Genomic DNA, 17,400 nt, shown 5'->3' on the forward strand with positions numbered 1-17,400 from the left:
TGCTTGCTTCTTCTCTTTTGTTTTTTTTTTAAAGGAAAAAATCTCTATTTTCAGTGAAATTAAGCAGCTAAGAAGAGGAATGAAAGAAAACAGATGCTAGAGAGAAAAAAAGAGTAAACGAAACAGCAGATTGAGAAATGAGTAGACGAGCAGAAACACTAATTTCTTGATTACAAAATGGTATTTAATATTTTACTTTATTAAAGTTCTTGATAGATATCTTGATTATATGACTGTATATGTCATATAGGAGGTCTTTCCTCTCGTGACAGGGGAGCAAGGATGATTGAGTGGCTTTCAGTCCCAGTGTCATCAGTCTATAATTTAAAGAATGATTTTTTGACTCAGAGGGATGTGTGGGTAGGGATAAAGTGCTTATTTGACGAATTTAAAGTCACACTGCTTCATAGCAATCCTATTTTTTTTTTCTCATCAGTTACATGGACAGTGTTAATTTAGAACCTTTTTTTTTTTAAGAGTAGGAAAAGCTTCTGCTTTTTGTAAAAGCACCTGCTCTTCCTTGGGGATTTCTTGGTCACATCTGCATTTTGGAAGCATTTAACAACCCCTTCTTTGCTTTGTTTGCTGTGTACTATTTAGATTTGTAATTTCTCTGGAGCTTTCTCAGTTCTTTGCTGTCTCTGTCATATTCTTGACAGCCTCGGCTTTTCTTTCTCACGTCTTGTGGGTTTTGTCACATTTCTTGCTTCATTCTGCTCCCCCTGGGTCTATCCAGCTGTTTCACTCTTGTTTCTCTGGACAGTGAGTGGGAACGAACGCAGGTCCCACATTCTCCCTGTCAGAGTCACCTTTTGTCCCTTGTTCCCTGGCTGGCAGATGTCTGGCTGGCTTAGTGTGGTGCTTTCAGCTCAACAGCATCATCCTGAGCACACAGCCCAGAGTACTGACCTTCTGTATGCATGTGGAGACACAAATTTAGGCATTTATAGAACACACAAATCCATTTGGTTGTCGTGTTTTTGGCACAGCGTGTGTTTTTAGCACACGACACTGCCTGTATGTGTTACTGCCTGTCGCAGTTATTGCCTTGCTCAGGGGTTTATCCCTAATTGTACATCCAGGTATGCTACAAATAAAGAGAAATTTAGCATCAGATCCTGTCAGGCTCTTCACACATGGATTTCAGGCCATGTCCAAGACTCCATAAGAGCATTCTGATTCCTTACACAGGTAGCTCATGCTACAGTGTCCTCCCTACTGCCACCAGGGTCTTCCAGGCAATCATCTGTACCCATGTGCAGCTCTGATTGCATATTTTTTATCTTTGGAGGATTTTTGGTTTCTTATGTTTTCTTGCCATTTCTGTCTAATTTTTGAAACTACTTTCTAATTTCTTCCCCCACACTCCTAATTTTTTTCTCCTAATAGAATTCTAATAGAATAGTACACTTACAGAATATTTGAAATAGAAAGTAAAGACCATATGTCTTGACCCTACCTCCTCTTGGAATTTCTAAAAGCTGAACGTCACTGGAACCAGGAGTGGTAGCTATATTTCTTCTTTTCTATATCTTTTCTGTCCTTCTCTCTTTCTCTTTCTTCTTCTTCTTGAATAACTTAACATCAAATGGGCTTAGAATTTGCAAAGTTGAATGGGTCAAGTTAATGCTTTGAGAAATGTTTTATGCAGATTGAATGCTGCTCTTTTAGAGCAACCTTTTGCCAAATTTTTTCTGATTTTCTAAAGTTGCCACTAAGGTTTTTATTATTGTTTTGACCTCTTGAGAATATCTTGTCAGTATTTCTCCCACGCCTCCAACTCAGAGTACATAAAGAACTGTAAAGCCCTTTTAAAAGTTTCATAGTGCATGTTTTGGGGCCTTTCAGGATTCTATGTAACTTCGGTGTCCATGCTGCAAATCAGATTTTCTCCCAGCAATTAACAGCCATTTTCCTTTTTGTTTCTTTCAGAAAGATTAAGAAATGGTAATAAATTCAAGGAATTTATGTACAGATGTACATCTACCCTGAAAGAGCATAAAGAAATCTTTATATTAGGAAGCATGGTACTGAAGGGAAAAACTTGCCATCAGATGTGCACAGGGCTGGGCGTGGTATTGGGGAAACAAACTCCTCAGAAATGTGTGAAATCAATTACTCTTGAAAAGGTAATAACAGGAGGGAAGAAAATGTGAGAATGCATTGTTGGTGTCTCTGCTATGCTGGAGAAGCAAAATTTTTCTTCTTAATGATAGGCCTTGTCACTTCAAACAAAAGGGTGTAGCTGATTTAAGCTCTGAAGGTGTTTTCTTGCTTGTTTAGTCCCAGCCATTCCATATTACCATTTTAAGACCTGGATCATTCCTTTGAAAGTTTTTACAGAGCCATTCTCAAAGCACTAAAGATCTCATCATCCATCCACTGAAGGTGATGTTCACATTTCTTGAAGATTTAGAACAGGCTCAAAATATAATCAGCTTCTTTCCAGAGCTATTAATAGACAGTTTCATTGTTTATTTTATACTAATTAATGCAATTACAACATAATGCACAAAATCAATTTTTCAGATTGTATAATAGCCTGTGTATTATTTACTAATTTGGTTTTATACTTTAATTCTTTTTTATAGTCTAGGATTGCCAGTTCAAATGAGTAAATAATATTTAAGATGGAATGGCATTTTTGCATATCATTAAATGCATTTAAAATTTTATTAAAACTATAAAGTCTCATAATTATATATTCCACATGAAGTTCAGTTTTATGTAATATTACATACGGAAAAAATCATGTACATTTTCCAGTTTAAATAACTTCATGTTTTTTAGGAGAGACTTGCACCTAGATGTTGTTTAGTATTAAAGAATGAAGGTGTGAAATAGCCCACAACTATGGTGATATTTATAAGTGCTTTTTTCTTTTTTTAAACTCTGTATTCTTAGTATTTAACTTGGAGTGTCTGTGCCTGTTGTACTTATGCATTAAAAAATCCTGAAAGTATTAATGGAAGAAATTTTTTAATCTGAGTCATCACACAGAAGTCAAAAGTTTATGAACTGGCTTGGGTGTCTTTTGAAATATTCAAGCTGCATATGTTCTTGGTGATACCCACATTTAAAAGAAATAGCAGTAAAAAAAGATGTTTACGGTTCACTGTTTTTCTGCAAATTAAAGCAAACTGTGTTGCTTATAGTCTGAGCTGATGTTGCAGGTACTATTTTCAGGATATGCATATTTTCTAATTTCTAGTTTCTTTTTTGCTACTCCACAAACTCAGAAGGGAGCTAATCAGTTGGATAAGTGAAAAAGGAAGAAAAGGCAATTTAGGCTCTTCCAGCCCTGTGGCCATTGAAAAGTATGATGACACTAAGAGCAAGAGGGTCAGTGTGAATAAAGCCTGCAAGGTTTGTATAACCCACTGCAACAGCACTTTGAATGGGATGTGAAACCCCAAAACCCGAGACAAACTGAGCAGCAGGAGCAAACCTGAAATGCCCAAGGGAAATTGCTTACACCAGCCAGTATTCTGCTGGGTCTCACCCCTTCACCTTGCACCAGGGATAAAATCTCCAAGGGACCTCAGTCCCTGAGCCCTTTCTTGGCAGTGAAACTTCCATAAGAAAACCGAATGGTATTGCCCAGTCACTGCAGTTTCTTGGGAAGTAGCATACCTGGAAAACTGATTATTGCAGTTAATGATTGTACTCAGCCCACTTCTTCCAGCTGCTGGAAACCTGTACCAATATCAGTTTGAAAGCCACTGAAGTGTGTGTCCTATACTTGTATCCTGGTGAAGACACTAAAATTTCTCAAACCACTAAATAAATATCTGAGCACAGTGGTAGCAACTGAACTGGGTATGGAGGAGGTGTGCAAACTCATAGCATGGGGAATATTGTTGCTTCAGTGTCTGTGGTGCTTCATCAAGAGAAACAGCGTGAGAGAATGCCATCAATCAGCATCAAGATTTTAATACTTGATGGATTGAGCAGTAGCAGTTTAAAATGTAAAATTATGGCTCATTTTCAAGCTGCTCCTAATTGTAAATCAAACTCTGAAGTGTTCTGTTGGAACTGTAACTGTGGATGAGCATCGTTATTGTTTTCAATTTGCCAGTTTCATTTTGATAGGAAAATATATCATAAAGCTTTGATTTTTAATTTATTTTTATTGCCAAATGTTTATTATCATGTTTGTCATTTTGACTTGAGCATCCTGGGAGAAAATTTTATTTTTAATGGTTATTCAGTAAAAGAGAGTAAATCAACCTTAAGAGTGTATTTTACTTAATTTCAATCATGGTTTATTGCTCAGAATATATTTATAAAGATATGCGTGATTATATGAATCATTAGAAATTATGTTGCCAAGGAAATGACTTGGTGAACCTTTTCTTCAATACATATTTGCTTTTAAATATTACCAAATGGGGGCCAGAGGGCTCAAGTATGAGATGACTCAATTAAGTAGGAACTTTTCTGAAGAATAATGCAAATGTTGTGAGCTCTATTTTTAAAAATACCTAGAAACTAAGACCACTCTTCAGTGAAACTTAGACTTCAATGACAACATGGCAACAACAAGTTGTGAACTCACTGGAGGAAAAAGAATTGCTTTTTCAGGCATTGATGAACAGTACTGTGATGCTGACAATTTTTAGCCATTCAAACAAATCCCCTTTTAGCTGAAATAGGTTGAGCCTCTGCTATACTGAAAGATATTGGAATACATCTGAATGGCATCTTGTTGACTTTAAGCAATATTTTATTTTAAGCACATAGACTGGTATTTGACATCCAATTGAACACTTGTGGCTCATGGACAAATTTGAGAAGTTTGAAGTTTGGAAAAGAAAGGGATTTTCAGTCCAGAAATTAGGGGTTTTTATTATTATTATTGGTTTTAGTTTTCTGTGGTCTTTTGGTTTGGTTTGGTTTGGTTTTTTTTTTGTTTTTCTTTTTGTTTGGTTTCGTTTAGGGGTTTTTTTGTTTGTTTTGGGTTTGTTTTGTGTTGGAGGGTTTTTTTGGTTTTTTTTGTTTTTTTCTGAGACTGGTAAGAAGAAAAGAAAATGCAAAGCAGAAAATTCAATAGCAGGCAGTGCTTTTGAGCCAATGAATGAGAATGCAACCACTTTTAGGTACTTTATTACTTCCTTAGGTTCTGCTGACACATGTAATATATTATGAGGTTGTGTTTGAGCACATGATTATGATACCAGTTAACTGTTGGCATAAAATTTGGGCTGTAAAGGTGTTAATGATTAGTCAATAGTTGATATTTTCATACAGTTGCTTCAATTTTTAGGCATCACACCCTCAACAACCCTTGCAAGTTAATGGACTGTGAAAAGACACAACTAAATAAAGGCAGAACATTTCTTTCAGATAGTTTTCAAGGGACCTACTGTTTGCAACTGTTATGTAGAATACTGAAATAATTTAGTCAGTGTGGAGAGATATCAACGTGGCAGCCACATCCAGCAATTTTACTGGACATCAGTGTGACTTCAGGGATTCCCAGCAGATGAACAGTCTTTGTCATGAGTAAAATAACCAGTGACAAAATTTTATCCGAAGGACAGGTGTTTGATAGTGTGAGCACAAACCAAAATGAACTGTGGAAAATATGGTCCCAGCATATCCTGAAAAGACCAGGGGGCAGTGTTGCAAGAAGTGGAAAAGCCCAAAATTTTGTGTCTGGCCCAAAATGTTTGGAAGGTTTTCCTTCTAAAGCTGAGCACAAGGTTTATACAGAACTTAAATCACTCCTCTGCACAATATTTTATTGTGTAAACGCACAAACAATTTGTTTAACATGTTATTTTCTTTATGGTCCTTTTAAAAGAGTAGTCTGTATTTTTTTAAGTGTGGGGGGGTTTTTTACTTTTTAACATCAGCTGGACAGACCTGCTAGGTGTCATCAAACTCTCTGTTCTGCTGTCAGCAATATCACCCCATCCTTTTTATAAACAGATCATAGATCCTCTGAATATTATTCCATCCTATTGAGGAACTTCACTGAGGAACTTCACAGAAATTAAAGACATTCCTCTTACAGGCAATTATCTTCATATTTAATTTTTTCCCATAGTGTGATTTTTTTCTGATTTCAGAAGTATTTCTTCCTCCTCATGTTTCAGTCTCCCAAATTATTTATGAAGGACAAATATGTGCCTTCACAGACTGTGTTTGGAAAGGGAAACATAATTTAAAAAAAACACATATTTTTTTTGTTATCAGCATTCCTATTTTAGGCCTGAGTTTTATGAACCTCTATTGATGCAGCTATGCTGAATACTTATAGTTAGGTTACAGGTCCATGCAACTCAAGGAAGATCTTAAACCAAATAATTCTGTATGCAGGTAAACCTGTGACAAAACAATTTTTGGTGACAGAATTTAAAGCATTTCTACAACTTTGATGACACAATAATTGTTCTGCATGATTTGAACTTTGTGTCAAATGGATTGCCATAGATATTCCAACTGTGTTCTTGTGGTGGTTCCTGTTTCTATGTCCTTTGACTGAAGCAGAACTGAGTGTAAAGGTGTTTGCAGCTCCTTTCAGGGTATGGCTCGATCTGAGGTTTGTAATCATTGCTGTTAATGACAGGATTCTTTATGCTACGGCTCGTGGAGTTAACCTCTACATTAGGGCAGGTGAGATTCTGTCACAAAGAAATTATTATCTATTTAAGTGCTGTGAGTCATATCACTGAGATAATACCTTTGTTGTAATGCTGTGCAATCAGGCAGTTTATGAACAGGTCTGTTATGAAGGCAAGCCAAACTTTACAACAAGTTCTCACCAGCTCGTGTTATTTTGTCTTGTGTTTGGAGGAGAACTGAGCAAAGGCTCAATATCAGTGCTAATTGTGGAGGTTTTCTGCATTAAACCCTTTGATCAGAGACATATTTAGTGCTCAGCTTAAAAATTTGCTTTCACTCCAATGGCTGTGTGGAGGTGAGAATATTTTCCATTTCCTGCACATGGTTGTGTCTTCCCCGTGGCTACCTGTGATTTTATGCCAGATATGTGTTAGTGGAAACTACTGAAACCCTTTCAGGATTGCACTCCTCATTTTAATTTGTTGCTGTCATTTTTCACACTGCTTGTAAATCGCTCCAAATGCATTGCTTGTGGTTGTGTTTGAGGCATAAATCTTTTGTTAAGAGATTAGTGAGTCATCCATCCCATGGCCCTCATTGCCACCCATTAACACAGTTATAATAAAGCTTTCTCCACTATAGATCCTTGATTTTTCCCCTTTGGGGATTGCAGTATAGCCAAGCAGTGTCTGGAGCAGCAGGATGATGGGATAGCAGTCGGATGATGCAAAGCAATCTCCTTTCTGAGCTTTTTTGTTTTTCATGGAAACTTTACAGTACAACTGTCACTCATGGTGTTTCATCTCAGAGCCAAAAGCAGGACCAGGGCAATGTATGAAGAGGAGTAGTTTTAGTGTTTCATAGGTAGAAAGTGTGTCTGGAATCTGCCTTTAGACAAAAATATAGTGTTTTTTTACTGGTGACACAGGTCCTCTGTGCTCCTTTTTTGTCTTCACAGAGAGTACATGTAGGAAAATATATATTATCCACTCTGGGATAAAGATTTAAGTTATTCCAAATTGTTGCATCAAGGCACTTGACTCCCAATCACCTATTTATAACTCAAAATCATTAACGAAAAATTAAGTTGCAGTGGACTGAATGCATATGCAAACTGTATATATATAAAAAAAATTAATTGCCAAAAATCTACCCAATGCTTATGAAATTTCTCTGCAGAGGTAATTAAAATAAATATTTAGTTTTCAGAACTATTGTGAAAAAAGTAAGAATTTAAGAAAGAGACACATTTTTATAAATTTATTTTTAAATCGCTATCATTAGGTCATGAAATAATTTAGTGAGTACTATTCCATACAACACCCAACATACATTTGAAAGAGAGAAGAGAGGTGAAAGCTGATGGTATCCAAGGAAAATGAAGTGCAGAACAGTTCAGCTTAACAATTGCCTCTAAGAACAGCTCTTCTTAATAACCTAGCACCATTTCTTAAATGCATAAATATACAGAGAGCATGCATAAACATTGAACTCAATGACCTCTTCAGCTGGTTTCCAGATTTTCCTTAAAAGATTGACTATATATGTAAAACCCTGCATATATTGAGCTAAATTCTGTTAATCAGAGATTAAAAATCTTTATTTTTTTTTTTCTGGTTGCCTAGAAGAAGAGCTGGAAGTGAAACCTGCAGGTACAAATAGCAGAATGAAAAAGGATAATGTACCAGAAGAAAGGAAGTCCTTTTCTTACTACTACAAATACAACTTTTTCGCCTTAATCATCAAATTAACTTAAAAGTAACACTTATTTTTATAATCTTCTTCTTAAAATCTTTGTTAGTCATCAAATAATTTTTGTTGGTACCTATTTTAAGACAGCAAGCATAAACTTGTGATTTGGACTTAATGCTTTACACTAACAAGTATACTTATCCTTTGGATTAATGCTGTGATCAAACAGGAGTAAAAAACCACAACTTTAAATAAAAGTTACTAAAAAATGTTAGAATGCATCTTCATTATGCATCTTAATAGCAAAAAAGGCAGTGTAAACCAGAATATTCTTCATTGAAGCTAGTCATGTCCTCTGTCCAGATTAAAGAAATGAAACAGATTAGGTAGAAATCTTAAGGTGAAAGAAATTCATTACAAGAAAGTCTTGTTGAGTTCAATGTTTACAAATGCTCTCTGCATATTTATGCATATAGTAAATGGTGATAGGTCATTAAATATCTATATCTATGAGAGCACTTATGTAAGGGTATCTAAGAACTGAGACACGACCATTTCTGTAAAACCACATGACAGCACCAGAGCTCCACAAGCCAGAAATTTCATCTCAGTTTGAATAGGTAAGTTGTGTTTAAAAAACTGCCACCAAAGCTAAATGAAAAAATCTCTGAGTCAAGAAACATTATGAAATCTGCAGTTCCATGAAAAAGATGCAGGAGGACACGATGCATTAGGTAGTAGAACTTCAGCCTGATAAGGAGAAATAATAATTGAATCTCTCCATAGATGCAGCAGCTCTTTCCCTCAAAAAAATAGAAAAATAAAAACATTTAGAGCTATCCAGGTAAGTTTCTCGACTTCTTCACAAAGTATTGGTCCAGAAAAGCTAGCTACACCTTAGACAGATTTGTGTAAAGTCATTTTCACCAATTTTAAATCTTCTGGTGTGTGACTCTCCTCATTGGAGGGATTTTAAAAAACCAGTACACTAAGTATTCTGCTCTACTACAGTCTGTTCTTGAGAAAACTTAGCCTAATAAATATGCAAGAAAATAGACAGCAATAAGGAGACCTGATAGAGTAGGAACAGATGAAATGCTGTCTGCCAGATCTTGGATTTTGGTCAAAATTCAAGTAGAGATAGAGCCATGAATCCGGTGGAACAACCTGCAGCTCATCTATTTATCTTATTTTATCAGAAGCATTATCAGAGTGTGATTCATAAAGAGGGAGAACATTATTGATCTGATCTAAGTAATGATTTTGCTGAGGATCATCTAGCAAAAATACTTACAGTCTCTTAGCTGTTCTACAGACATTACATACAAGAGGAAACTCACCTGAAAATAATATTTTTCAGTCAGTTTGATGGGCTATCAGAGTACTGTGTGTTTGTGAAGATATTTAATATGCTGAAGTGCCATTGATTTAGGAGCAAAAATCAACTCTCTGGTGCTTAGTGCAGTCTGAAATATGGCCTTAAAAGCTGAATGGAGTAAAGAGACTGATGGCTATTGACTCACTGGTGTCTCCTAACATGTGCAATTAAGGAGGTCACAGCAAGGGACAACTGCAAGAGGTCATGGCCTTTGCTGAATTCATTGAGAGCTGTGACCAGGGCACTGTGCAGGGCCATTTTAAAGTAGAATTCTGTCACAAAAATGAGGTCTAATGCAAAACCATTGATTGACGCTATTAACTTGAAAATTAAGAATATGTCTGATTGCAGAGAAAAGTGAGCACAATGCAAACACAGACGAGGAATTTTTAGATTTTTTTTTAAATCATTGTCTAGAATAAATATAAACTTTAGGGGAATAAAGATGGATTTCTAGTGGGAAATGCTTTTACATGGGAGATATTCTAGCTGCATGAAGAAGTTGTGTAGATTTGGGAACAAAACAAGACAAAAATTTGATCCTTCGAGAGACTCCTGTCTTTAGAAAGGGCAGAATTTATGACAGGAAATATTTGTGGGCCACTGTATCTACAATTTCACCTACAGATATTCCAGGGGGCAGGGCTGTATAAATCAATTGGAAGAATTTCTTTCTATTTCAAAACATACTTGGACCATAACTTCAGTGGCAAATATAATCTTATTTCTAAAATAATTTCTCTGTTTGCAATTAATATTGCTTTTAATGATTCTTCAACTCATTTCAATATGTGCTGTCACTTTCTGAACATCACCTCATGTATGCTTTGCTGATATTCTTTAGAGAAAGATTTCTTTCTGTCTCTGCTTTTATTTTCACCCAGAGGTTTAAAGACATAAATTTTCTTCCTACTTTGATGCTTACCTTGGAGTAGGGGATGCCTCCTGTGTATGTAGTAGTCATTCTTCTATCTCATGGGCTTTCCTCTTTAACCCACTGTAAGGATTTCTGAGTTTTCCTGTTATTGTCCCAAACAGAACATTTTCATTCACTGGAACGGGAATATCATGTGGCCTCATACAATTCTCATTATTCCTCATTATTTCATTTTGCTGAGTTTTGCTTTTATCTTTCTTGCCACTTTCTAAAAACACTCTTAAATTACCTGCCAGCTGAATCTCCTCAGTTTGGTGCTTTCTGTTCCTTCTTCGATTGATGCATCTTACTGTACTTCTTGTGTACTGGCTGCTTTTTAAAATTTTTTTTCAGTTTCTTCCTGTCCCCTTACTGAGGACTTTATTCTTTCATGCCAATTTAAAGTCCTTTTGCCCAGAACCATTCTTTTCTCTCTCAGCAAACTGGTGACCATGGTCCTCAAAAAAATTTATCAACGCTTTGATGCCTCTGCTTTGTGTTTCTAAGCCCCCCCACCTTTTAGGCTCTGATTTACCACCACTATTCTGGGAGTTTTGGGGTTTATTCAACCTCGACAGTGGCAGTGAATCACCTATGACGTTAAGCAGATTAGACTGAAGCTAATTATGTTGTACTTTAGGAATTACAAACCACAAATTCCTCTGATGGATTTCTAGGTCTGGGTTTTAATGAAGCAGCAGTATTTTCAGGACTGTGCTGTGGCATCCCACTTGTACCACCTTAAGGGGGAATGTCAGTGATCTATCCTTGTTCCATGTCTCCCAGCTTCCTACCACTGCTCTTCTGCATTGGCTTCCAGCGTTTGCTATGTCGTAATGTGCTTTAAATAAAGATCACAAAATACTGCCTAAGCAAAAGGGGTGAGCTGAGGTTACTCAGCCAACCTTGATTTTTTTCATCCCATCCCCCCCCAATTTTCTAATTTGTGAAACTTTTCCTTCGCAGTTCTGTAAATGTTATTTTAATGTAATTTGTGCCTAACATATATATTATAGATAAGTCTATCTAATAAGCAGTTGGAAATAATATATGTAGATTTTTCTATTTTATATTCTTTTCTGTAAGTCAGCAGAGTAGAATTCATTAACTTGATATGGATCTTTTTCAGTAACCATTCACCAAAGAATGGACTTAGGAGTGTATTTATATGGTAAATGTACTGATACTGCTTACTTTAATATAAAGTTCATCTTTTTAACGCTTTTTCATATATACACATTTGGCTCTTTTGGAAAGGGACTTGTAATCCAATCTTCTTTCTTCTCATTTTAGCAAAATTATTACTTATAAACTAACATAGATTAGTTGCAAGTATTAAAAAAAGACTATTTATTTGTGCAGCACTTGAAATATACTTGAGCAAACTATTTATTAAAAAGGGTGACATTTACTTTAAATAGTGAAGACTGTTGAGTTGTGGTGGGTTTTTTGTTTGTTGGTTTGGGTTTTTTATGGGGGAATATTCAAATAGAAATTATGCAATGAATGCATACAAAAAAAACCTGTTTGATAGAGAGCTGTAGTAATGCTTAATGGAGTTTTTGCTTTTCTGAGAGTGATAGCACAGCATGTAGTATATAACTGACTAATGGAGATTTGCCACTCAAGCAAGTCAATCAAAAATGTAATTTAGCTTGAAACTCTCATGGAAACAGCTATGACTCTTGTATCTGTCCCAATTAAATACAGCGTGATGATGATTGCATATGTGTTACTAATAGGGTTGTTAGGAGAATTCCTGATAAAGCTTTTGATGGGGATGCAAAAATGTAAGTTTTGAATCTTCTGAATTGAAAAAGAAAATCACTGACTGCATAAGATATTTAAAACAATTTTCAAAGGGACAGCGTCCTTATTCAAAATGCTTTTTATTTTGAATATATTTAATCCAGAATGAGGCAGAGTGGGGTGTGGGGGTTTTTTGATCTATTTTCTTTTAAAATCATTCATGAAATCATCAGAGTCTAAAACAGATTTGTGATTTTAATTCTAGGGCAATTAAGGACATCAACTTAGCAACTGCACCACCTTCAAATGTCTCTGAAAGTCTTCACGCTGGTGTTGGTGAGTCTCATAAGGCAGAAACACCATCTACTTTGAGTAAGACCAGTATATTTACCTCAAAAAAAATGGCATTTATTTGAAGCATACCAAGCATCCTTTGCCTGATTCCAGCCCCCCTTCTGGCACTGAAGTGCCTTACTAACCTCGTGTAGAGAGGTGTGTCAGAAGTGAATGTCCACCAAGTGATACCAGCCTGAAGAACCTGAGAATATGCAAAAGTCCTGGCATACTTTCCCAAGCATTAGATGTCTCTCAGAGCAAAGCTATCAGAAATGCATTTTCCTATACTGCACCAAAAGCCCTTGTGGATACTTCATGGAAAAAATATCAGATAGCCACTAGCTTGACCTTCTATAATTAATTGATGAAGGCAAAATGTGTCTGCTTGCCAGAAGAAGAACAGTATCTGAGAAAAGGAAGACTGCATTTCTGATCTTTCAGCCCTGATTCTTAAGGAATAACTACCAAAAATAAGTATATTCATAGCTAGCATTCACAGCTGTACTTGACATTAAAACCATCCAGATATTGGCTCCCTGGTATCTGGCCTTTCTCTCCAGCTGGCACCTCTGCCTCACCTCTCTGTCCCACCACACCTACTGAACTTATTGCTGCTTAGCTTGCTGATGTTTCCCTCTGCTCTGCTGGTACTAACCACCATTTTATTTTGATTTGGTTAAATAATGATCATAATAGTTCTCAACTTTGAGTTTATTGGTTTTATCTTAGGTCTAAGGAAAGACTTGTACACCCCAAAGACTTGTCTGTTACACCCAGTAAGTGCAACAAAATAAGGAGATAAAAAGTCCTCACAAAGTTTGACCTTTTCTGAAGCATAGATGGAATGTGTGTATTTCCATAAAATTACCTCTTGAAGTGCACTTCTATAAAATGAGTACTGCATATCTTTGAAAATTCATCACAGTTTCACTGTATTCAGTTAAATACTTTGTACAAAACACAGATCACTTTCTGGTTGAAAAGATTTGATGATGAAAACTCATTTGATGCTTCTGGGACAGATTGCAGCAAGTTTATGATGTTTCTATTTTTTCTATGTCTTCTTTTTGCTGTTGTTTACAGATGAAATAACCTCCCCAGTTACAGCTGAAATGAGCAAAATATTTCTGCAAAGTTTTGACATGGTAAATACACCTGTGATTGAAGAACTATATGTGTTCATACATCTCTTTTAATTTTCTAATATTCTTTGTCAATTAGGATGATGTGCATCTTTTAAATACGTGGTTGTGAGCTCTGTTTGATGGGGTTTTCTTTATTGTGTGACTATATAGAGTGAGAGAGAGTCATCATGCTTCATGCTTATTATACAAAAATCTTGTTTGGGCAAAAGAGGAACATGGTCACAGGTGATGCTGGGAAATTATTGTTATTCCAGTTCATGATGTAACCCTATAATAGTCTGATTTATTAGTTATAATAAAATGTATTAATGATTCAAATTAATATAGGAAAAAAAAGAATAATGCAGTTATATTGCTTTTCAGGAGAAATAAAAAATCCTTTCTGGAAATCCTCTGTTTCCAAAGACTGATAGCTTCAGCCTTCCTGAAAGAAAGAGATGGAGTCAGGATGAGCTGTCAGCATCCTGAAGTCATAGCTGGGAGGCCTATGGTCCTTGGGAGTTTCTTCCATTTACTGTGAGAAGACAGATGCTGATAGTCCTGTCCTCCATGGACTTTATTTTTGGAAGTTTTTTTGAACACAGCTTAGGTGCTCACTTTTGAGTTCCTAACCATTCACTTTTTGTTCTGAAGCTGGGTTTACCTGAGCAATGGAAGGCTGAAATGCTGTAGTGACCTGTGAATAACAGCTGTGGTTTCTGTCAGAGCCCCTGCACCTCTGGTACTGTTCTGCACACCTGCACCCTTTTGCACTTCATTGTATTCTAGAAACATGAACAGCTGCTCGTTATCACTGTAAACCAAAGGAAATCTGACAAAAATGTAGTTGGTAGTTAGCTGACTACCAGGCAACTGCTATCACAAATACTGATTTTTTAATTTTTTTTTTTTAATTAAGGCTAAAATCTACTGAAGTGAAGACTACCATACAAGTCCTGAGACCCTGAGCTGTCAGGTGAGTGGCCTTTAGTAATTGAAAAATTGTTTCATTTATCATAAAGATGTTGGGAAAGTTCAGCCAAGCCAAAGCAAAATAACACTGCAGCGATAAAGTGACCTCCTGTGAACTGCCTGTATAGCAGAGATCAAACTCTGTCCTTGGTCAGGTCTAGTCAATTAAAAAAAAAAAAAAAAAGTAGGATTTTATCATATCTTCCATGTAGTTCACTTATCATATTGTGATGCTGGTCTCTGGTATACTTTTAATGGGTGTATGGAAAGTATTTTTAAAAAGCAAGTTCACTTCTAAATTAAGTATAGAAATTTATGAAGAACTACTTCAGTACTGAAAAAACAGCTGCCAGCAGTGTCTTGGGTAACAAGACATGGGAGTTTTAAACATTGACTTGTTGAAAGAAGCTGACAAATAATTAAAATTAAAAAAAAAAAAGAGACAGAAACAAAACCAAAAAAAACACCAAGACCTTCTTAACCCAGAAAAAGAAAGCTGAACTCCAACAGAATTTTCAAAATATATCAAAGGCTGGACTTGATGATCTGGCAGGCTTTTTCCAACCTAATTGATTCCATTGTATGGTGACATCAGTTCTTTTAATGGTAAGGTTTTTTAATGGTTAGTTTCCTGCTACTAGTTCCTGTCTGTAGAACTAACCTGCCATGTTTGACATGATGCTTAAGCAGTCTTTAGTCAAAAAAGAGACAGACCTTTAGCATGGTCTTTGACAAAAAAAATCGCATAATTAGTAGGTAGGATGTGAAGAGAGGGTTAGGTTTTTAAGCAGCCATGGAGTGGGAATGAAAAGCAGATAGTGAAAGCTTTAGTCTTTCATGGAAGAAAATTTTTATGGTTTTGATAGCCAAAAGACAACTGTGCTAAAGCTTAAATGGATCTTGAGAACAAGAATAGCAATAGCTGCATGACCGCAGTTAGAATATTTTCATTATTTTTCATTACCCACGGATAAAGTGCATTTGAAAGAAACCACCTTGAGATTTCAACAGAAAAATACCATTTGTTGTCTCTGGGTCTTCTGCAAATCTGCTGGTATCAAGCTTAGCAGACATGCTGTGCTGACATTCCTTACCCTCTGTCTCATACCATTAGTGTCTTAAAAGAATTTCTCTGCCAAAATAAACTGAAATTGCAACTGTTCGGTGCCCACCTGAGAAAATTACTTTTACTATTAAAACTGAATGGATCAAAATGGTTCAGCACATTCCTTTTCTACCATGTATCTGAATAAGACCTACAAAGTAAGGGAACAGGCAGGAATAGCATCTCATAGTACATTTATATTTAAACCTGTCAGGTTATTTTTCCTTTAAACCTATTAATCTCCTCTGTTCTTATGTACTTTCTTTGTATCTCTCTCTTCTTCAGTGCTGTTGTGTGACTTCCAGATTCTTTTAATACCAGTTTAACAGCAATGAGTCAGAATTCATTTTTATTTCCTTAATAAAGAACTTGTTTTTAAGTGTTCTCAGCATTACAAATTAGAGTCACATTTTTGCAGATGCTGAGATTCCTCAGCTTTCCGTGCCCTGGTTTTGAAAATATTTTAAATGCCTATGTGGTTTGCCTTGGAGTGTAAATCTGTCCCTCAAAGGAGGATCTTAAAATTGAGCATTCCCATTAGTGGCTGTTTCAAGGCCAGCTTTAATGAAGATGTTCCTTTCACAGAGGTTTTTAAAGAAAGTGCCATAGAAATATGAAAGCTTTCTTCTAATAGTTAAAAAAAAAAAAAATCTAGAAAGTAGCCATGAACTGAAAGACTTTAACTGCTTCCCCCACCACCACCTCCCTTGCTCTAAGAAATGCAGCTATTCCCTGAGAAACTTTGTAGTTGGAAGCCCATTTACAGTAATAGTTTTCAGCCAGTCCTAATGATCATTCGGAACAGCAGATGTAATAATGGTTTCCAAAAGAGGATGTGTTTGGGCTCCTAAACTTGCAGATGGATAGTCCTTTTAGAAAAGCAGAAATCTGATCTCCTAACATGTTGTCTGAGGATGGGACAAACCACACTAGTTCTAATTTACACTGCCAAGGCAAAAGTCAGGGCAATGAGGGTGGAATAGCAGTATTTTAGGAAATCCTGATTTCCATACCCTTGTAGAAAGAGAAAATAGATACAAAGGATTCATGTCAGTAGTGGCTGATTTCCTTTCCCTTTTCTGAGGCAGAGAAAGATCAAAATCCCTGAGGGAGGCCAAAACCCCCGAGGGAGGCCAAAAACAGATTTCAGCCCTGTTTTGATGTTTCTCATCATGGTTGGAGGAGAGAGGAGGAGCTGCAGAGATCCAGGACTGTCTTTCTGCTGTATTTGTTGTTTGGGCAGCATGGCTGAGAGGCTTTGGAGTGGCATTTGCCATCTGAGCAGGATAAAATATGTGTTTTGGGGACAGTAGGGCTGGTCCAGAGCTGCATGAGCCATGATGGTGCATCCTCACTTGACCTTGCTGGGGACAGGGCAAGACAGAGAATCATAGAATGGTTTGAGAATGGTTGAAGTTGGAAAGGACCTTCCAAAGGTCAACTTATCCAAACCCCTGCTATGAGCAAAGACACCTTACACTAAACTGGGATGCTCAAATCCCTATCCAATGTGGCCTTGAACACTTCCAGGGTGGAGCACCCACAGTTTGCCTGAGCA

At 36.4% G+C, this 17,400-nt stretch overlaps 1 long non-coding RNA gene across 1 annotated transcript in view; it reads left to right on the plus strand.

The window, feature by feature from the left end:
• Positions 1-14,750, plus strand: part of LOC148224067 (uncharacterized) — a 35,121-nt gene extending 20,371 nt beyond the window's left edge. The window contains exons 2-4 of the long non-coding RNA XR_015803579.1: positions 12,571-12,641; positions 13,725-13,786; positions 14,685-14,750. This is a non-coding gene — a long non-coding RNA (uncharacterized LOC148224067). The remainder of the gene's footprint in view (positions 1-12,570; positions 12,642-13,724; positions 13,787-14,684) is intronic.
• Positions 14,751-17,400: the final 2,650 nt, after the last annotated feature.

The sequence above is a fragment of the Sturnus vulgaris genome, chromosome 4 (assembly GCF_052056855.1).
Source record: "Sturnus vulgaris isolate bStuVul1 chromosome 4, bStuVul1.hap1, whole genome shotgun sequence".
Classification (NCBI taxonomy): Eukaryota; Metazoa; Chordata; class Aves; order Passeriformes; family Sturnidae; genus Sturnus; species Sturnus vulgaris.